This window comes from Cetorhinus maximus, chromosome 4 (assembly GCF_964194155.1).
Source record: "Cetorhinus maximus chromosome 4, sCetMax3.hap1.1, whole genome shotgun sequence".
NCBI lineage: Eukaryota > Metazoa > Chordata > Chondrichthyes > Lamniformes > Cetorhinidae > Cetorhinus > Cetorhinus maximus.
The window spans coordinates 101,073,905-101,097,295 of NC_135882.1; the positions used below are offsets into that span (position 1 = coordinate 101,073,905).

Below are 23,391 nucleotides of genomic sequence, written 5' to 3' on the forward strand. Positions count from 1 at the left end.
ATGAGCTAAGACACAGCCTGTCTCAGCCAATGCACTAGAAATAATAGTCTTTGAAAACAAAGGCTAGTTTTATACTGTTTGATTTTCATGTTCTACAGCTCTTTGCCCCACTTGCTCTTTAATATACAGACTTCAGTTAATAAATCTAAGACTTATTCGCAAAATGTCCACTACAATTCACCCTATCAGATTTCTTTGCATCTTCAATTATCTTTACTTCCATAAAAGCTTTTCCTTATAAATAAACTGTTCCACGTATGTCCTTTTAAATGTTTTTTTAAAATCATCATTTATGTTCTTAAATTGCTGTTAAAAATCAAGTTTGCAAAAAAGAAATAACATGGCAGGAAGTTATAGTCAAATGAAGTCTCACTTGTAACAGGCTGTTTTTAATATATCTTTAGCAAGTTACTGTGGCTTTTCACACCACCAAGATATAATCAGTTTTTTTGCAAACAATGTCCATCTGTAACTTCACTAGGGTCAACGTTTCTGTCTAACTGCAGGGCGTGTCTCATTTTCTGATAACCACATACCACTCTGCATTGCTCTCATAACTTGTAGGTCCACATAAACCATAAGAAGATAGCTTTAATATGCTATGTATTGTGTTGTAATTGCTGGTATAGAATGATCACAGACAAGAGTACATATTTCACATACACAAAATATTTTAAAGGAAATATCTAGTTGACATTTCTTTTAAGCTGTGTTATCTGATGCTTAAAAAATGTGTGAGACAATACATCCTATCTAGAAGAGAAAGGAGGTGTCAACATTAGATATTGTAACTACTGCTGTTGTTGCTTAATATCGATTCACCAAAGATAACTTTGGTGTTCAAATTAACTGATGACTTCACCAGTCACAATTAAAAGCTCTATTTGCAATCTTCCCAATCTACTAGGATTCAGTCAGTTGTGCAACTCAGCTTTTTAAAAAAAAAATCAACACACAAATAGCCAAGAAAAATAAAAACAGGGAATGCTGTAAATACTCAACAGGTCAGGCAGAGCTAACATTTCAGGTCTGTAACTTTTAATCAGGAACCTAACTTCCCTAGATTCTGGAAAGGTCCCAGCGGACTAGAAAACCACAAACGTAACACATCTAATCAAGAAAGGAGGGATACAGAAAGCAAGAAACTATAGGCCAGCTAGTCTAACATCTGTCATTGGGAAAATGCTGGAATCCATTATTAAGGAAGTATTTGCAGGACATTTAAAATAGCGATAGTAAAACCATATTGATCCTGCTTAGTTGTATGAAAGGGAAATTATAATTGACAAATTTATTAGAGTTCTTTGAAGATGCAACAAGCAGGATGGATAAAGGAGAACCAGTAGTTGCAGTCCATTAGATTTCCAAAAGGCATTTGATAATGCCTCATAAAAGGTTACTACACAAGATGCAATGGTGTTGGGGGTAATATATGAGCATGGACAGAGGGCTGGCTAGCTAATAGGAAATAGAGAGTCGGGATAAATGAGTGATTTTCAGGCTGGTAAACTGCAAATAGTGGGGTGCCACAGGAATGAGTGCTGGGACTTCAATTATTTACGATCTATATGAGCGACATGGATATGGGGACCTAGTGTATCGTAGCCAAATTTACTGATGATACAAACATAGGTAGGAAAGCAAGTTGTGAGGAGGACACAAAAAGAGTCTAGAAAGGGATGTAGATAGGTTAAATGAGTGGACAAAAAATTGGCAGATAGTGTACAATGTGGAAAAATGTGAGATTGTCCACTTTGTCAGGAAGAACAAAAAAGTAGAATATTATTTAAATGGGGACTGCAGAATGCTGCAGGGATCCAGGTGTATTTGTACATGAAAAGCAAAATGTGGACATGCAGGTACAGCAAGTAATTAGGAAGGCAAATTGAATGTTGGCCTTTATAGCAAGGGGGTTGGAGTATAAAAGTAGGGAAGTCTTGCTACAAATGTACAGGGCATTGGTGAGACTACATCGAAAGTACTGTGTACAGTTTTGGTCTCCTTACAAAAGGAGGGATATGCTTGCATTGGAAACAATTCAGAGAAGATCCGCTCACCTGGTTCATGGGAGGAAGGGGTTGTCTTACGAGGAGAGGTCGAGTAGGTTGGGCCTATACTCATTGGAGTTTAGAAAAATGAGAGTTGATCTTATTGAAAACATATACTGTAAGATTCTGAGGGGGCTTGACAGGGTAGATGCTGAGAGGATGCCCCATGAGGGGAGACAGTTTCAAAACAAAGGGGGTCCTATTTAAAACACAGATGAGGAGGAATTTCTTCTCCCAGAGGATTGTTAATCTTTGAAAATCTCTACTCCAGAGAGTAGTGGAGGCTGAGTCATTGAATATATTCAAGCTGGAGTTCAAAAGATTTTTGATCTACAAGTGGAGTCATGGGTTATGTTGGGGGACAGGCAGGAAAATGGGTTCAGGGCACAATCAGATCAGGCATGATCTTATTGAATGGCAGAGCAGGCACAAAGGACCGAATGACTTACTTCTGCTCCTGTTTTTTATGTTTTTGTTATTCTCTGAACAGCTTAGGAAATTAGTTGTAATTGGGGCATTCCTATAAAGTGGGTGTCCCACTTAACTGCATTCTGCTTGACTGGCTTCAAAAAGAAAAGGCTTGAAATATTTAGCATCATAAACAACGTCAGGATGACTTAATATGTTTTACAGTCAATGAGGTACTGTGAAATGTAGTGTTATGAACAATGTATAATTTTAAATTGAATTTATTTGTGTGCTAAGAAAGGTAAAAATGGTTTCAGTTAGGTTTTGTTTATGAACCTTGGTGCCTGGGGGTCTGAATAGTTTTGTCACTAAAAGGCTTCAGGTCTTTTGGGTTTGTATGTATCTATACATTTTTAAAGAGGTCTTACAACCCATGAAGTTAAAGAGATGGGTTAAAAGCGGTTGAAAGTTCAGTGATTCTGGAGTCAAAAGACAAAGTAGAAAAGCTTTACTGTTGCCCAGTGACAATGATCCAGTGACATAGACACAGAAGAAAGACAGGAGTTGAGAGAGGGGATGTTCAGTGTTTGTCAGAGAGAGAATTTGAAGCTCTCTGAGAAAATAAAAACTGCAAGGCTATTGGATCATTAGTTAACTGAATAATCAGTTATGGGATGCATTAAAGTGATCAGTTTAGCGGAGGTGTTACTGGAAGACTGAACACATTTGTTTGCTCCGCAGTTAAAGAAACAGTGACTTTAGAACGCAATTTTTGGGTGTCTTGGGGAGAGATACGAGTTGGGTGAAAAGCATCAAGCAAATGCTCAGGGATTCACCAAAAGTAAACAGTTTCTAACTGTGCCAGTCCCATAGAAACATAGAAAATAGGAGCAGGAGTAGGTCATTTAGCCCTTCGAGCCTGCTCCACCATTCAATATGATCATGGCTGACCCACTTTCTCCTGCTCTCTCCCAATACCCCTTATGCCTTCAGAGTTCAGGAATCTATCTATTTCCTTCTTAAATATATTCAGTGACTTGGCCTCCACAGCCTTCTGTGGTAGAGAATTCTACAGGTTCACCACCCTCTGAGTGAAGAAGTTTCTCCTCATCTCAGTCCTAAATGGCCTACACCATATGCTGAGACTGTGACCCCCTGTTCTAGACCCCCCACCCCAGCCAGAGGAAACATCATCCAGTCTGTCCATCCGTCAGAATTTTATACGTTTCAAAGAGATCCACTCTCATTCTTTTAAACTCCAGCGAATACAGGCCTACTTGGCCCAATCTCTCCTCATATGACAATCCTGCCATCCCAGGAATCAGTCTGGTGAACCTTTGCTGCGCTCCATCTAAGGCAAGTATATCCTTTCTTGGGTAAGACCACCAAAACTGCACACAGTACTCCTGGTATGGTCTCACCAAGGCCCTGTGCAGCTGAAATAAGGCATCCTTGCTCCTGTATTCAAGTCTTGTCACAATGATAGCCAACACCCATTTGCCTTCTTAACTGCTTGCTGCACCTGCATGCTTGCTTTCAGTGACTGGTGTACAAGGACACCCAGGTTCCTTTCTACATCAACATTTCCTAATCTATCGCCATATAAATGATACTGTGCCATTCTGTTTTTCCTGCCGAAGAGGATAACTTCATACTTATCCACATTATACTGCATCTGTCATGTATTTGCCCACTCACTCAACCTGTCTAAATTGCCTTGAAGCCTCTTAACACCCTCCTCACCACTCACATTCCCATCAAGTTTCATTTCATTAGCATACTTGAAAATATTACATTTGGTTCCCTCATCCAAATCATTGATATATATTGTGAATTGCTGGGGTCCGAGCACTGGTCTCTGCGGTACCCCACTAGTTACTGCCTGCCACTCTGTATCCATTTATTCCTACTCTCTGTTTCCTGTCTGCTAACCAATTCTCAATACATGCCAATATATTACTCCCAATCTCCATGTCCTTTAATTTTACACACTTTATCAAAAGCTTTCTGAAAATCCAAATACACCACATCCACTGGTTCTCCTTTATCTATTCTGCTAGTTATGTCCTCAAAAAACTTCAGTAGGTATGTCAAACATGATTTCCCTTTCATAAATCCATGTTGGATTTGTCTAATCCTGTTAATATTTTCTAAGTATCCTGTTATCACGTCCTTTACAATAGACTCTAGCATTTTCCCTACTACTGATGTTAGACGAACCGGTCTGTAATTCCCTGTTTTCTCCCTCTCTCCTTTTTGAAATAGTGGGGTTACATTTTCCACCCTCCAATCTGCTGGGACTGTTCCAAAATATACAGAATTTTGGAAGATGGCAACCAACGCATCCACTATTTCCACAGCCACTTCCTTTAGTACCCTGGGATGTAGCTCATCAGGCCCTGGGGATTTATCGGCTTTCAGTTCCATTAATTTCTCTAGCACTATTTTTTTAATAATACTAATTTCCTTCAATTCCTCCTTCACTGATTTGTGTGTCTGTAAAGATATTGCTGGGGTAAAGGAATAATGGGAATTTAAATTGTCTTCTTGTGTTTGTATTGAGATCTTTCCAACCTTTTTGTCTGGTGTAATATAGTTCACTTTTCTTGTTTTAATAAATATTTTATTCTTTGTATTAAAAATTCATCAGCAGACTCCTGTAAATTTGTTCAATAACTTTCCTCCACAGTTTCTGAAAAAAACAAGTTAGGACCTATCAAGCCAGGTTTCACTCTGGGATCTGACTTGTATTAACAGCACCTGGGATCATAAAGTGGGGGCTCTTCCAGGATCAAAAATCCTTGAATTTAAGGGGGATCTGTGAATCCTTAAAGAAATAAGTCCTTGGAAATACTGGGCATAGGAACAGGATAGGCTGTGAAGCACATTACACTGGTTGGAACTCAAAAATGGCTTTGTCGTTAAGAATTTTCTGGGAGTAGAATTAGAGTCTACCAAGCTAGGTTTCACTCTGGGAACTGACTTGTGCAGCATTAACAGCAGCTGGGGTCATAACAGTAGTCACTGTAGGAAATCTGGCAGCATATGTGCACAAAGCAAGCTGTGACAAACAGCAATGTGAAAATTATCAGGTAATTAGCTTTAGTGATTTTGATTATGAAAAACTATTGGCCAGAACATCAGGAAGAACTTCTCGGTTCTTCTTCAAAATGGTGCCATGCAAGGGGGCAGCTGAAGCCTCTATTTAACATCTCAACTGATAGGTAGCACCTCCAACAGTGCAGCACTGGAGTGCCCAGGAGACATGAAGGAAAATTTGTTTATATATATATATTTTATATATAGATAGATATATAGATATGTCCATATCATCCTGGCTACTTCATAAAATTAAATGACTGAAGCCTGACAAGCTATGGCTTTCACAAAAGGATTCTTTCCTTCAGAAAACAGCAAGCATCTTATCCCTAAAGAGGCACTAATGCCCCCATGACTGCAGAAATCGAATTCCAAGGAAATGCAAAGACCGTTTACATTTCTAAGGTAGAGCTCTGGTCAACAGAGACAATACATCTGCGAGGACAAAGGGGCCCTGAAACCACTGAAACTTGCTGGGAGTCAGAGCAGACCTGCGGGAGATAGTCAGGAGCTGAGGAGCACCTATAAATACAGACCGGGATTGCAGAGCAGGCTACCTTGCTGGGAGCCAGAGCAGACCTGTGGGAGACAGTCGCGAGCTGAGGAGCACCTATAAATACAGACCGGGATTGCAGAGCAGGCTACCTTGCTGGGAGCCAGAGCAGACCTGTGGGAGACAGTCGGGAGCTGAGGAGCACCTATAAATACAGACTGGGATTGCAGAGCAGGCTACCTTCCTGGGAGCCAGAGCAGACCTGTGGGAGACAGTTGGGAGCTGAGGAGCACGCATTTCACTGCTTCAGCTGCAGTCCGAGAAAAAGCAACTGTGACATCAGAGGAAACTAATAAGTTGATTGGCCAGTAAGTGCTCATTCTAAGGGACAGTGTGTAAGAAACCAGCTTAGACAGATGTGTTAAGGTAGATCTATAAATAAAAAGAACTAAAACTTTAAAATAATAAACCAAAATTTGAAAACTTTAAAATTAAAATAAAGCAATAAATATGAAAAAAGCAATAAAAATAAAGTAAGTTAAATAAACATCTAAGACACATACCTTGTAGTTAAGAAGCATACAACCTTTAGTTGTCAGTGGTACTAGCATTCAATAAACACAGTAAATTGTAGCATACATTGGGAGAAAGTAATTGATGTAAATTAACTAAATAACCTAAGTTAGAATGGCAGGACAGGTGTTATGTTGCAGCTGTGAGATGAGGGAGCTTTTGGATGCCAAGGTGATCCATGCCAAACACATCTGTAGGAAGTGTAAGGAGCTTGAGGAATTCTGGATCAGGATTATTGATCTGGAAGCCGAAATGCAGACACTGCACAACACAAGGGAGGGGGAGAAATACCTGGATACTTTGTTCCAGAAGACGGTCACATCTCTTAGAAGAGGGTCATCTGTTTTGGTCAGCAGTGAGGGACAGGAGGATGTGACTGTCAGTGAGGCAGATAAAGAGATGGAGCAGACAATAGTGGAGGAGCCTCAGACTTTGAAATTGTCAAACAGGTTTGAGGTGCTCACAACCTGTGTGGATGAAAGCGAAATCTGCAAGGTAGGTGAGCTGGCTGACCATGGCACTATGGCAGAGGAAGCCATCCAAGCAGGGGGGAGCAAAAAGGAATGTAGTGGTAGTAGGGGCTAGTTAGTGAGGGGGATTGACACTGTTCTCTGCAGCAAAGAGCAAGAGTCCAGACGGCTATGATGCCTGCCTGGCACCAGGGTTCAGGATATCTGCTCACAGCTGGAGAGGAACTTGCAGTGGGGGGGGTTGGGATCCAGTTGTCGTGGTCCATGTAGTTACCAATGACATAGGTGGAACTAGGAAAGAGATTCTGCAAAGTAAGTAACGGGAGCAAAGTACCAAATTAAGAAGCAGAACCTCAAAGGTAATAATTTCTGGATTATTACCTGAGCCACGTGCAAAGTGGCATAGGGCAAATAAGATTAGAGAGACAAATGCGTAGCTCAAAGACGGGTGTGGGAGAAGTGGGTTCCGATTTGTGGGGCACTGGCATCAATACTGGGGAAAGTGGGGGCTGTACCGTTGGGACAGTTTACATCTGAACCATGCTGGAGCAAGTGTCCTCACAAATCGCATAACTAGGGAAATGGAGGGGGCTTTAAATTAAACAAGAGGAGTGAGGGATCAAGGTTGGGTAGGGGTAGAAATTCAAGGTGTTGGGTCAAGGCAGGAGAGCAAAATACTAATATGAGAAATGAGGGTCAGAGAATGGCAGGAAGGGACAGAGAGAAAAAGCCTAAGGATACATCAGCAGCCAGGACTAGATGTTACAAAAGTAACAAAAAGACAAAACTGAAGACTCTCTATCTGAGTGCACGTAGCATTCAAAACAAGTAAATTAATTGATGGCCTACATTGAAGTAAATAAATATGATCTAATAGCAATTACTGAGACATGGTTGTAGGACCACAAAAATTGGGTCCTTAATATTGAAGGGTACATGACATTCAAGAAGAATAAGAAGCTAGGTAAAGATGGAGGGGAGCACTGTTAATCAAAGAGGGCATTTGTGCAATAGTTAGAGATAACCTTGCTTCAGGAGATAAGATGTAGAGTCGGTTTGGCTGGGTATGAGGAATAGTAGGGGAAAAAAGTCATTAATGGGAGTGGTCTACGGACCCCCTAACAGTAGCCACAGTGTAGGACAAAGTGCTCAAGAGGAAATATTGTGTACTTGTGATAAAGGGACAGCAATAATCATGGATGATTTTAATATACACATAAACTGGAAAAATCAGATTGGCAGTAATGGCTTGGATGAGGAGATCTTAGAACGCTTTGGAGATAGTTTCTTAGAGCAGCATGTTCTGGAACCAACCAGAGAGCAGGTTATATTAGACTTGGTATTGTGTAACATGACAGGATTAATTAATGAGTAACCCCTAGGTAGCAGTGACCACAATATGATTGAATTTTACATCTAGTTTGAAAGGGAGAAGAGTGGGTCTAAGACTATTATCTTAAACTTAAATAAGGGCAACTATGTGGGGATGAAAGCTGAGCTAGCTGAAGTAAACTGGGAAACTAGGCTAGAGGATAGATCAATAGAGAAGCAATGGTAGACAGTTAAGGGGGTATTTCAGAGTATTCAAAGTACAATCCTACTATGAAGAAAAATTCTAAGGGGAGGACCCAACATCCGTCGTTTACTAAAGAAGTTAAGGAAAGCATCAAACTTAATGAAAAAGCAGACAACTCCGCAAAGGTCAGTGGCTGGTCAGATGATTGGTCAGAATATAAAGAATGGCAGAGAATGACTAAAGGGTTAATCAGGAGGACAAAATTAGAGTGTGAGAGGAAGCTAGCTAGAAATGTAAAAACGGATAGCAAGAGTGTCTTCAGGTATTTAAAAAAGGAAAAGAGTAAGTAAAGTGAGTGTTGGTCCTCTAGAGAGTGTCATTGGGGAGTTAATAATAGAAAATGAGAAAATGGCAGAAGAGATTAACAAATATTTTGCTTCTGTGTTCACTATAGACGATACAAAAAACATTCCAGTAATAGCTGCAAATCAAGTGGTGAACGGGAGAAAGGAACTTGGTGAAATCACTAGGGAAACAGTACTGAGCAAATTAATGGAGCTGCAGGCTAGCAAGTCTCCGGGTCCCGATGGACTACATCCTAGGGTCTTAAAAGAGGTGGCTAATGAGGTAGACGATGCGTTGGTGTTAATTTTCCAAAATTCACTAGATTCTGATAAGGTTCCATCAGACTGGAAAGTAGCAAATATAATATAAAGAAGGGAGGGAGGCAGAAAACAGGAAACTATAGGCCAGTTAACTTGACGTCTGTTGTGGGGTAGTTATTATAATCGATCATTAAGGAGGTTATAGCTGGGCACTTAGAAGAGCTCAAGGCAATCGTGAAGAGTCAGCATGGTTTTGTGAGAGGAAAATCATGTTTAACCAATTTATTGGCGTTTTTTTGAAGGAGTAACATGTGCAGTGGATAAAGGGGAGCCTATAGACCTACTGTACTTGGATTTCCAGAAGGCATTTGATAAGGTGCCACATCAAAGATCATTATGGAAAATAAAAGCGCATGGCGTAAGGGGTAACATATTAGCATGGATAGAAGATTGGCTGGCTGACAGAAAGCAGAGTATGCATAAATGTGTCTTTTTCTGATTGGCAGGATGTGACGAATGTAGACCCACAGGGGTCTGTAATGGGGGCCTCAACTTTTTACAATTTACATCAATGACTTAGATGAGGGGAGTGAAGGCATGGTAGCTAATTTTGCAAATCACACAAAGATAGGTAGAAACGTATTTTGTGAAGAGGACATGAGGAGGTTGCAGATGGAGAGATAGGCTGAGTGATGGGCAAAGATCTAGCAAATGGAGTTTAATGTAGGAAAACGTGAAGTTGTTCAGTCTGGCAGGAAGAACAAAAAAGCAGAGGATTACTTAAAAGGAGAACGGCTGCATAATTCTGAGGTGCAGAGGGATCTACGTGTTCTAGTACGAGTCACAAAAAGTTAGTATGCAGGTACAGCAAGTAATTAAGAAGGCTAACGGAATGCTACCCTTTATTATGAGAGGGATTGAACATAAAAGTAACAACGTTATGCTTCAGTTATACAGGGCATTGGTGAGACCACACCTTGAATACTGTGTGCAGTTTTGGCTTCCTTATTTAAGCAAGGTTGTAAATGCATTGGAGGTGGTTCAAAGGAGGTTTACTGGATTGATACCTGGAATGAGTGGGTTGTATTATGATGGAACGAGGGACAGACTGGGCTTGTTCCCACTGGAGTTTAGAAGAGTGAGGGGCGATTTGATTGCAGTATACAAGATCCTGTATGCCTTGACAAGGTGGACGTCGAAAGTATGTTTCCTCTTGTGGGTGAGTCCAGAACTAGGGGTTGCCCTTTTAGGACAGAGATGAGGAGAAATTTTTTCACTCAGTGTGTGGCTTTGTAACTCTGCCTCAGAGGGTGGTGGAGGCGGGGTCATTGAACATTTTTAAGGCAGAGGTAGATAGATTCTTGTTATGCAAGGGAATCAAAGGTTATCGGGGTTAGATAGGAATATGGAAATCGAAACACAAGATTATCCATGATCTTATTGAATGGCGGACCAGACTTGAAAGGCCAAATGGCTTACTCCTGTTCCTATTTCTTTTGCTCTTATTAATGGATGCAACATTAGCCATTTCAAGAATCCAGACTAGGAATATACATCCTTTGTCCAAATCAAGGGGTAGACGTTGGACTGATGTCCATGACTCCCCCAAGCTGCTAGAACCTGTCATATTGCCTTGTGGAGCTGAATCCAGGCAGTCTGCCATCTTCCATTCACAAGGTAGCAGTAGAAACAGAGCCCTGTCCAGGTTTTAAATTGCCTGGCCCCCATCTACACTGTTTTCTACTGGAATGCCTGAACTTCGGTGCTAGTTCCTATTGCAAGGCTGATTCATCTTTATATGCTACTCCCATCGTCAAAGTCAACGCTACTGGAAAAGTGGATCACCCCCGCGTCAGTTTCAGCCATCTAATCTCTCTGAAGAAATACACCTAGATGTGAACCCCGCTTCCTGAGTTTTTTTGATTGCGTGTAGAATAACTAATTTTAACCTATCTCGAGTTTGCTGTGGGGTTATTAAGAGGGTTGGATTACTCCAAAAACTGAAAGGTTGGGAAAAATACACCACCACTTATAAAGTGGGAAATCAAAAATCAAAAACACCTTTCTGTTCACGGACAGGTAGTGAGTGAAAAAATCAGAGTTGTTTTAAATTGAAACCTCTCCTGTCTGTAACAAGTGTCAGACTTCATCCTCATGAGTGGGACTTAAACCCACAACCTTCTGGCTCAGAGGCAAGAGTGATACTAGCGAACCACAGTTGACACCTATTGCTATATGCAGGCTTTAAATTAGATTCACCATCACATCTCGACTTTTAGATTCTATGCCACTTCACATAAACCCATGAGTTTTTTTTTGAATGATCTTATTTCCTTGAGGCACTGCTTTTTAATGTCTTGTGAATCACAGCTCGCAAATCCCTTGACTCTTCTAAACCATTGACTCTTTCCTCTGTCGATTTATAATTACTACTTCTGTTTTTTTTTGCTTACAGCTTTCTTGCAAGAGGGAATGGAAGCGGGGCTGGAGGGGGAGAGTGTGAAGATTTGAAGCTTATAATGGGAATTTGCAGCAGCATCCTTTGTACTGCAACTGAATGGAAAAGGTGGTTAAGAGCAGTTTCTTACAGCACATTCAGTTAAAACAACAACAGCTACTTCTATTTATATAGCACTTTTAACATGATGAAACGGCTCAAGGTGCTTCACAAAAGCATTATATACCTAAGTATGACACCGAGCCACGTAAGGAAATATTAGGTCGGATGACCAAAAGGCTTGGTCAAAGAGGTAGGTTTTAAGGAACAACTTAAAGGAAGAAAGATGAGAGAGGGAATTCCAGGGCTTGGGACCTAGGTAACAACTGGTCCCAAGGCATGGTCACCAATGATGAAGAAATTATAATTTGGAATGCATACAAGACCAGGAGTAAAGGAGCAACAGATATTTCAGAGAATTGTTGGGTTTGATGAAATTACAAAGGTAGAAAGACATTTGAAAACAAGGATGAAAATTTTAAAATCAAGATGTTGCTTGACTGGTAGTCAATGTAGGTCAGCAAGCACAGGCCTGATAAGGGAATGAGACTCGGTGCAAGTTAAACAGGGGCAGCAGAGTTTTGGGTGACCTCAGAATGTGGAACATCAGTCAGGGGTGCACCTGAATAGTTGAGTCTAGAGATAGCAAAGGCATGGATGACGGTCTCAGCAGTAGATGAGAGGAGACAGGAGTGAAATCAGGTTATGTTACCGAGGTGGAAATAGGCAGTCTTAGTGATGGCACAAATATAAAGTCGGAAGCCTAACACAGGATCAGATGTAACAGCGAGATTGTGAACAGATTGGCTTAATCTCAAGACTGTTGGCAGGGAGAGGGATGCAGTCAGTAGCGAGGGAAGAGAGTTTGGATGGAGGACCAAAAGCAGTGGTTTCTGTCTTCCCAATATTTAATTGGGGGAAATTCGCTTATCCAGTACTGGGTGTCAGATAAGCAGTCAGATAATTTAGCAACAGTGGAGAAGTCGAGAGAGGTGGTGGTGAGGTAGAGTTCGGTGTCATCTGCATACGTGCCTTCAGATGATGTTGCCAAGAGGCAGCATGTAGATGAGAAATAGGAGGGGGGGGTCAAGGATAGACCCGTGGTGGCCACCAGAGATAATGATACGGGAGAAGGAAGAGAATTTATTGCAAGTAATTCTCTGGCTACAATTAGATAGATAAGAATGAAACCAGGTGATGGCAGTCCCAACATGTTGATAACAGTGGAGAGGCATTAAAGTAAGATAGTGTGTCAAAGGCTGCAGACGGTTAAGAAGGACGAGGAAGGAAAGTCACATTTGTCTCAGTCACATTGGATATTATTTGTGACTTTGATAAAAAGCAGTTTCGGTACTGTAGCAGGGGTGAAAACCTGATTGGAGGGATTCAAATATGAAGTTCTAGAAAAGATGGAAACAGATTTGGGAGGCAATAACACATCCAGGGGCTTCAGGGAGGAAGGAGAGGTTGGAGATGGAATGGTAGTTTGCAAGGACGGAGAGAGCAAGGGTTGTTTTTTTGAGGGGAACAGTGATGATGGCACGTGTAAAAAAGGACAACACATGGAGAGAGAGACAACGGTTTACATTATCACTAACATGGGGGACAGGACAGGAAATTGGGTGATCAGCAGTTTAGTGGGGATATGATTTAGGGAACCAGAAGTGGGTCCCATGGACAAGATGAGCTCAAAGAGGGCATGCAGCAAGATAGGAGAGAAACTACAGAAAGATGCGAGTTCAGGGCTAGGGCAGGGAGGAGCGTGAAAGAAAGTTTGGCCAAGTGGCCTAGCGGAAGGGAGCGACGCAGCAGAGGCAGCTGATTGGACTGTCTCAATCTTATTAACAAAGAAGTCCATGAGCTCCTAGCACTTATTGCTGGAGGTGAGGGTTGTAGGGTCAGGGGAAAGGGGTTTCAGAAGCCAGTTTTCAGTAGAGAAAATCTTTGAATAATGAGCAATTTTGGCAGACAACAGTAGGACCCCATGATGTTTTAAATGGTGCAGTTAGGTCTGTTGGTAGTTGGCTAAACCTGTTGAATGCCATATCCTTTCAAATCTGCATCCGAGGGAGTGGAGTTGAGGGTTTGTTGGCGGGCAGGGGGAGGTTTTGAAAGAATTGCACCTTGATGCTCGGTAAGTTGGCTTGGCAAAGGATGCTGCTTGTTGGAACGCCTTTCTTGCCACTAGATTTGGAGAATCTTGCGAAGGGACTGCTGGTGATACTTTGCCAGTGCTTTGAGGTGTCTGCTGTAGGTTGGCCAAGTTTCTGAAGTATATAGGAAGTATATAGTATATCACTGTTGCCTGATCAACCATAACCTTAGTCTCAGGTTTGAGATCCTGGTCCTCAAATAATCTATTCCTTAGTTGGTCAAAGGTTGAGTTGGCAGCCTGCTGGCATTGATAAATTTTGTCGTTCATGTCTGCCTTTGTCAAGAGGTTTCCAAGGTACAGAAAATGATCCACATTTCCAGAATCTCACCATTGATCATAATCAAGGTGTTTTGCTGTGGACCAGTGAGCACAGTTATAGAGCTTCAGTCTGATGATGACACTCATGCAAAGTCACTCAGAAACTGAGCTGCAAGTCATCGGTGACCCTATCTCCAAAGCATATTAGAAAATGCACCATTCACCAAACACCCAAATAACTAGACCCTCCTATCTCAGTGAAAACTGAGGCCAAACAAGTCTGTGTTATTGCACCAACTACCTTCTCCATTTTTCTTGCTGCACTACTGCACCTCACTCCAGCAAATTACCCATAGGCGTGGAGATATTCTACAGCACAGAAGAGAAACTGTATAACCTATGCTGCCTTCAATCCAAACCCAAAAACCATCCTTTTTAAGAGTATTACCTCAAACAAAAGACACAAAAAAGTAGTAAATAATATAAAATGGTTAAGCTGGTGAGAAGTAAATTGGGAAAAAAAGCACAGAGTGCCTGCAGATGCAGATCTAAAGTGAAGGCTACAATGCTGAAAAATGGAGCATAAAGCAGGTCTGAAGTCTGTTTCAGAGAGCTGCAGAGCACCTAGAAGTAGTTTGTTTTAAGCTTGGTTGCCCTGGTTCAGGGATGCCCTACGGTACACTGATACAAAGACCTCCAGGGAGACAAAGTCATGAATTTTGCCATGCCAGCACCAAGAAATACGGTTGATTTTATGCTGAATAATATGATTTAAATTTAAATAAATAGAAATTGTTTGAGTCCATAAACTTTTGGTCTGAGTGGTAATATTTGCTATTTCAAAGAATTTTATGATGTAGCATGGAACTAAATTAAATTCAGTAAGCAAGTGAAGCAATTACACAATGTTGCAAGGACAGAATACAAAGTTCAGATGTCAGATGATAGGGGACAAAGTCTGTATATGAGAACTGTTGAGGAGCAGAAGGTTTCTATAAAAATGAAAAAAATGAATAAACTTTCTATATGGTAGAACTTTTCATTTCTTCAATAAGTCTAGGTTCCATAGCTTAACCATACCTATTTCTTTTAAGGACTGTTCAAACCTTTGTTACCATTTGTTTGGAAAGCATCTTACATTCTAATTCCTTTCCCCACATAAACAAATCACATTCCCAAACTATACACTGGTGAAGCCTCAAGGAAGTTGAAATACAATCTGTTCTCAGATCCCTGTCATGCTGCTCTGAAATTGGCAAGATGTGCTCAGCGACATGTATCAATTTCCCCTGCTGCCCTCTGAGGAAGTACCTAGTCTCCACTCAGCATCATCTTACAATAATAGAGATGAGGCTTAGAACTCACCTGAGCGAGGGCACAAAACTATACCTGGTCACTCAGGTGCTACATTTTGCTGTGCCATCCAAAAGTTATATTTTAAAACTATTTTCCTATTAAGTACTGATCACAGAGCTCAAATTAAAAGGGTTTATCATAAAGTTGCATCAAAAGTCACTTATTTTTTCTACAATTCCAAAACAGGTGATTACCATCTCGCAATTGACATGAAGATATTTCAGCTGAAAATCACTGGTTCATGAAGCACACACAATGCTAATTTTTTGCTCTCGTTTTGGTGGGGGGCAGTGGGGGGGGGTTTGATAAGGAAAAGAAGAAGAGTTATGGGTATAAACATTAGACTGAGTACAAATTGTATCTTTGGATATTTATTCATAATGTTTGTGCCATAAACTCTTCAAAGTAAATTTAAGTCGTTACTATGCAAGTCAAGACCTGACAAAAATGTGCTGGCAAGTTGAACATTTTGTTCTGAAAGTGGAAAAATACAAACTATACTGGAACAAGTTACAGTGGGATGCCGCAAGCAATCGGACAGCAAAGTTCACAGCAGAATTTTGCTGACAACTGGGAAAAACTTTGTCGTCATCTTTTCAATGGGGTGCATGCATGACCTCTATATATAACTTCTGAAAACTGAATTTTCCCACAGTACTAATACTAAAGTATACTAAGATGTACTATTCAGCAGTATAGAAAATAAACTTCTAACAATTTCTGGAAAAAGCAAACATTTGTTTTAACTAGACCATGCCCTCGACATATTCCGAAAGATTCCGTCTGTTGTGTTATTATAATATTCTTCTCACTTTCACAAACAACTCTACTTGTCGTAGTGTTCTTTTTAAGGCTATCTTCTCTGCTTTTTCCCATATGTTGCACCAGCTACAGTATAGAGAACAGGTGATCAACCTGCTTTTAATCTGGTGAGCTTGCCTGAGGATGTGTGACTCTTCCACCATTCCTTAGAGGGAAATGGCAGACTACCATGGAGCGCCTCTCCACAGCAACATGGGCAAAGCAAGTGGTCCACTTCTCAACACTGTGTGTTGCTGTTTTAACATGCAATGCCATTTCGTCATCATCCAGCCAGTTCAATTTAAGTGCCTAATTTATTCAGAAAGGGAAGAGGTCAAAGAAATCATTTAAATTAATTAATGACTTTTATTAACTTGGCTTTAAAATGACATTTTCCTTCACCCCTTTACATGGTCCAATCCTGATGCACTTCATGAGGCTTCCCACTCTCCAGCTTTACAAGTTTCCCATTAAAATCTCACAGGCTCCCACAACTACCCGAATTATGCTTCTTCTAACCCACTTCTTATAAACGCAATATCCCAATCTTCCAGTATCTTGACCAGCTCTAATGATTCCAATTTCAGCAGCAGGACTTCGGAAATGCCTACTTTCTTCCTCCAAGGTGTCCCCTCAGCTGTAGCCAATTGTGCCTTGACTTTATCGGCTACATTTCCCACTCTCCTGCTCTTGCACAACAATGGCTTGTGTTCACTTTCCTTCTCGCTAGGCTTTGTGTCAGCCAGATAGTATTGCTTGAAGGGTGAATGTTGACTAGGATATTGAGAGCGCTCCCTACTACGCCATCTCTTACTTCTACCCGAGAGCCTAGATTTTAGGTTTCATCTGAGAGATGTGAACTTTGACAATGCAGCCCTCAAAACTGCACTGATATGTCAGCCTATAGATTGAGAGTTCAAATCCTGGAGATGAAATTACGCTTGACGTACAACTGGCTGACTTAAAAATTACTACATAATTAAGTTGACAATTAAAGTAGAAGCTTCATGTATACTTCTCATTCTGAAATTTAGCTTTCTCTCCCATATTTTCTGCAACAGATAGGTTTTCACGGTGGCTGTAGACCTTTTGGCCTGGAGTTTTACAGAGTTGTGGAGACTCCCGGAACCTCCCAAAGTGGCTGGCAGGACCCAAATTAGTATGTCCTGCTCCCATTTCCGACAAATCTTCGCCTGGGGTTGGGGGAGGGGGGGGCGGGGGTGGAAAAGGGTGCGGGGCTGGGGAAGCAGAACATGACTCCCACATGCAGGAAACTTGAACTCTACATGGTATTTCTCTGCTGAGTTCAAATAGGCTGCATTTTCACTGGAGGAATGTCCTTATTCTGCAGAGAAGTTGTAAATGCTCTTGAGGGGCAGATAAGGTCTGTACAACTGTCAAGCTGTAAAGTTATTTAAATGGCCAGTCCTTTAAAATTGAAAAAAAACTGCCTGCCTGTGCCTATGAGAGCTGGGGGAAAAAAAAATCTGTTCTAGCAGTTTCAATAGCTGTTTGTTGACATGACCCTAAGTGCTAATATTATATCATTAATGCTTGGCTGCATTCCACAACCTCTCAACCACAGTGGCGGCATTCAGAGTTCATAACTTGAATGATATCTCACAGAGGTTATTAAAGGATTAATGTCTTTAATGTGGGGTTATGAATACAAATATTTGACTTTATAATGGATTAAGTACTTGAGGGGATTTAAATGTGTTGAATGGGTTTTCATGAATGAGAATGTTTCTTATATAGTGAATTCTGTAACGGTTATTTAGAACTTTATATTTTATTTCATCTCAACATGGCTCCTGAGGTCTGCCTTGGTGGATACTGGGTGACTTGAGGAGGACGGTGTAAGGGCAAAGGGTGATGGGTAGGGGCTCAAGAGTTGGCTCTAAGTTGGCAAGGGGATGGGTGGGGGTCATGAGTTGGCACTAAGATGGCATAGTACAAAAAGGGGCCATGAAGGTGGGTGGGTGGCATTGGTTGGCATTCAGCAGGTATGGGCATGGAGAGTGGGTGGGAGGGGTGTTAGGGGATGTGAGGGATGCGGGCTAACGTTCAAGAAAATAACTGGGATTAAGTCCCAGAGAACCAAGGCGGGCCTTTTAAACAGTCTGTCTCGGCATTTGGTAGTCCATGTGCCCCCCAACCTGCATCCGGGGGCGGCGGGGCAACTCCAACCCTCACGTGCCACCCCCTACACCCCTGGAATGAAGATCCCGCTATTCACAGCGCTTTTTCGCCCAAGGCAGGTGTGGAAAGCCGGGAAATTGTCAGAATACAGGGAGCAGGAAGAGGAGAGAATGTCTGTACCTGGAATGTTGGCCACTCTCTCTCTTGGGCTGCACGTGGTCTAAGGTGTGTTGCCATTATTGTTGCCTTCATATTTCAAGTTTCAGGTTTTTGTCGTTTGTCTCAATGTTTATTTTACGCCATTTTGTACATTGCGTCTTTTCATAACTTAATACATCCCTCACCATTTCTAAGATAAAAGCAAAACACTGCGGATGCTGGAAATCCAAAACAAAAACTAAAATACCTGGAAAAACTCAGGTCTGACAGCATCTGCGGAGAGGACCGTATTCCTCTCCGCAGATGCCGTCAGGCCTGCTGAGCCTCACCATTTCTAATTTGCTTTTACCTTTTCACTAAAAACAAGATGGGTGTTCAGCAATTACCTAATTCTTCCCCTACTCCATCCGATGCTTCAATTACAGTTTATTTTTATTTTGCCTAATACTACAAGGTATTAAATAAAATACAAGTGTGGGAATCGAAAAATTTGATACATACGCAGTTGGTGATGATTTTCAGAGGTCATGGTGAATTTTATTTTGCACCTGGCTTGGACTGGGTCTTACTGAATTGCTCAATGTCAACATGCAATGTGAAAGGCAAAAAATTGGCCTGTTATTTGCATCTTTGTCTTATTTTTCTCCCATCTCCCCTCATGGCACCCGAGCTCAAGTTGACCATGCGATCTACCTCCTGTTCCCTTGAACCTATTTCCACTAAACTGCTATTACTCAACTTCCCCTCCTGGCCACCATGCAAATTGTTCTCTCTCTTCAAGTTTTGCCCCTCTCCCCTTTAAATGTGCTATCATCACCCCTCAAAAATACAAACCCTTGACCCAACCATTTGTCCCATCTCCTACCTCCCTTTTCTCTCCAAAGTCCTTGAATGTGCTGTCGCCTTCCAAATCCGTTACAATATTTCCCGGAATTCCCACGTTGAATCCCACCAATAGGGTTTCCACCCCTTCCACAGTACCAAAACAGCTCTCAAAGTCACAAGTTACAATCTACATGGCTATGACAAAGGTAAACTATCCCTCCTAGTCCTTCTCAACCTATCTGCAGCTTTGTTCACATTTGTTTTAAAAATACAGCAGCATTATGTCTGTCTGATGGTAGTAGCTTTAACTACCTATCTGACATCAAGGCCTGAAAGATCCAAACGGTTCTCCAAATTAATGATAGGAAAACCGAAGCTGTCCTCGTTTGTGTCCATCAACATCCAACTATCTTTGTCCTATGCTTCAACAACCTTCCCAGCTTCCCATCTCTTCAGGTTATGGCAGAATATACGGAACTTCAGCATACTATTTAATTCTGAGCTGAGTTTCTTCCTCTACACCTGTTCCATTATTTTAGCTATGCATGAAGAACATCAGAAAGATGTCAGTCAAATCAATACTGTTGATTGAGCTCAATTTTTGAGCTCTTCCAAAATTCTGCTACCAGTATTGCAACTCATACAAAGGCCCATTTCACCCATCACTCCTGTGCCTATTGACTTACATTGACTCCAAGTTCAACATACCTTGAATTTGAATTCCTCCCTAGCACCGTAACCTCCTCCAGCATCACAAATTTCTAAGAGCTCAGTGTTACTCTAATTCTGGCCTCTTGAGCATTTCCGACTTCCTTCACCCTGCCATTGCTTCAGCTGTTCAGGCTCTATGATTCTGGATTCCCTCTCTAACTTTTTTGCTTCTTCACCTGTCTCTCCTCCTTTACAGCACTCCATAAAACCTACCTCTATGATCAAACTTTCTGTCACCTGTCTAATACCACGTGTCAAATTTTGCATGATAACAGTCTTGTAAAGCACGTTAGGACGTTTTAACTACATTAGAGGTGTTACATAAATGCAAACTGTTGCTGTTGCTAGCAGATATGCGCATCTAGGAATTTAATCACTAAGCAGAGCAGTGCCTGATCAAAGGGCCCAGATCGAGAAGCAGGGTCTGCTGAAGCTGCCCCCCTTGACCTTGCTGGTAGCTACCACTGCTCCCACAGTGAAGCTACTTACAATGAAGAGCTGCCGGTCTCCAACTGGCCGGCAGCTCTCGGTGGATGGCCCTCCCCCACCCACCCCCCCACAATAAAATTGGATCTTTGATCCCAGAGATGGCCTGCCGCTATCCACTTAAGTGCCTACTTAACATGGCAGACCTTTTCCCAAAGGAGGCGATGCATGGCTCTCTTTGTCTGGATTAAATTCCACCCCACATGTCCATTACTATGCTATTGATTACTTTACAAAGGTTGTTGTTTGAGTGAAATGCCACCATTTTACAAACAATTTCAAGGAACTTTACAGGCATAAGAATTGAACAGTTTGGATATATCAGTTGAAATGAAAATATAATAATTTTCATAATATTATTGTAAAGGTAGGTTAATAATGGGGTTTGGATTAGTTTCTCTGTGTGGATGTGTGTGTGGGGGGATTTAATTAAATTGGAGGCAGCTGGTCTGGAGCTTTTGAGTTATCAAAAGGGAAGCTAGGTTTGAAATGCTGTTTATGTAAACATAAACAAGTTTTAGAATGTGAGGTGTGAGGAACATTTGCATTTTTAGATAAATTAGGTTAGTTTGAATTTCAAAGAGATGGTAAAGTGTTACACCTAGCCATAAGAAGCTAAGCCAAACAGTGTGTTTATTTTTCCCATGGTTACTGATATATGAGTACTATGAAAGATTTATTTTATTAGAGAAGTAAAGTTGCAATGACATTTTGGAACAATGGAATTTACATTAAAAAGGGAGAAACATGTATAAAGGGGATGAGGTTATGTGTAAGGGGAGGGGAGGGCATTCTAAGATCTAAGACAAGTGTGAAAAGCCTCTAGCCTCTGTGCATCAAGTCGCTGTCTATAGGAATTGAAGCCAAGAAAACGCACTTTGAATATCGCTATCCAGGGTATTGTGTGCTTTGCCTGGGTTTCTTTAATTCTACTTTGTTTTTACTGTTGTCTTAATGGAGGTGTTACTGGGAGCCATATTAATTAGTGGGTTTAGGAGTTATTATAGTAGCAATTTGTAGACCTATGTGCTTAAAATATTTTCTTATATTAATAAATGTTTAATTTAGTTTTGTAAAAAACCTCAAGTGTTGGTGGACTTATTACTACTGAATTCAAGGCACGCATCTTGAAATAAAATACAAATTGCAAAACAGTCATGGCAGCTGTTTCAAGTTTCCCTCTGGGATTTGAGCAGCTCAGCATTTACAATCCGCTGTTCCATAAACAGAGTTAGTTATGGTTTTGGCCCATCTTCAACAGGCACAGAGGGAAAGCATTCTAAGGCACTAACATAATTCTGAGAAAAACTATTAACAGTAGGTAACATACACCTATTCTCATTTGAGCAGCACTTAGAGATAAAATAAGGGGTGCTATTCTTAACGGGGTGCAGGAGCAGAGAGGCCTGAATGTACATGTGCATAGATCACTGAAGGTGGCAGGACAGGTGGAGAGAGCAGTTAATAAAGAAAACAGTATCCTAGGCTTTATTAATAGGGGCATAGAGTACAAGAGCAAGGAGGTTATGCTGAGTTTATGTAAGACACTAGTTAGACCTCAGCTTGGGTATTGCATATAGTTCTGGGAGCGACACAATAGGAAGGATGTGAACGCATTGGAGGGAGTGCAGAAGAGGTTTACAAGAATGGTTCCAGGGAGAAGAAACTTCAGTTATGAAGATAGATTGGAAAGGTTGGGACTGTTCTCCCTGGAGAGAAGAAGGTTAAGAGAAGATTTGATAGAGGTGTTCAAAATCATGAGGGAGCTGGATAAAGTAGATAGGGAGAAAGTATCCCCACTTGTAAAAGGATCGATAATGAGAGGGCACAGATTTAAAGTGATTTGCAAAAGAAGCAAATGTAATGCAAGAAATAACTTTTTCACACAGTGAATGGTTCGAGCCTGGAATGCACCGCCTGGAAGTGTGGTATAGGCAGGTTCAATCGAGGCATTCAAGAGGACATTAGATGATTATTTAAATAAAAACAATGTGCAAGGGTATAGGGAAAAGGCAGGAGAATGGCACTAGGTCATAATGCTCATTTAGAAAGCCAGTGCAGACATGATAGGCTGAATGGTCTCCTTCTGCACCGTAACAATTCTGTGATCTAATTGTTGCAAGATTTGCAGGAAAAACATTCAAATCAGCTGGCTTATCTGTTTAACTCTTTCAAAAGCTGGTTCTAAATTGCTGCATTATCTTTAACAACTTGCTATACAGTTTGCTGTTGTAAGCAATTCAATCTGTAAATAAACCTGCTTGATAATTTAGCCCCTACAAAATCATATCTGGTATGTCTGATATTAGCCATCTTTTCAAATGATGAGTAATAGAATAGCAATGTAATAGAAATCCTACTAGAGATCCAGAAAGCAACAAATGTAATTTGCATAGAGCACACTATCATAGGCCATCTTGGCTTATCAATAGGAACCTGCTCTAGTTTCGGTACAGCTGGCTTTACCAGAATTGTAACCATACTAGATAGAGGACTAACTCCAATGGCAGTGGATACTTTTCTTCTCCAAATTAAATTTTAATTCTCTACTCATTTTTTTTTAAGTGCATCCACAGCCAATTCATCGTTAAGAGTATGCAAGGCCATTTTCTTAATGCCAAGTATATTTAGTTAGCTGCTGTATGTGTTTCACCTTGCACTGTTCAAAGAAAATAGACTGGCATTTCCATAGCACATGATTACATCTCTCCGAAATGTCTCAAAAAGGCTGACATACAATGAATTATTAAATTCAGTATTTGTCCAGTACTACACTGGATTGTCAGCTT

General features: G+C 41.0%; 1 protein-coding gene and 1 long non-coding RNA gene across 3 annotated transcripts in view; one reads left to right on the top strand and one right to left on the bottom strand.

Moving 5' to 3' along the window:
• spidr (scaffold protein involved in DNA repair) overlaps positions 1-23,391 on the bottom strand; it is a 341,449-nt gene that overhangs the window by 192,578 nt on the left and 125,480 nt on the right. The window lies entirely within an intron of this gene.
• The window catches only part of LOC144679789 (uncharacterized), a 107,695-nt gene that overhangs the window by 62,910 nt on the left and 21,394 nt on the right, over positions 1-23,391 (top strand). The window contains exons 2-3 of the long non-coding RNA XR_013576423.1: positions 16,373-16,584; positions 18,541-18,646. This is a non-coding gene — a long non-coding RNA (uncharacterized LOC144679789). The remainder of the gene's footprint in view (positions 1-16,372; positions 16,585-18,540; positions 18,647-23,391) is intronic.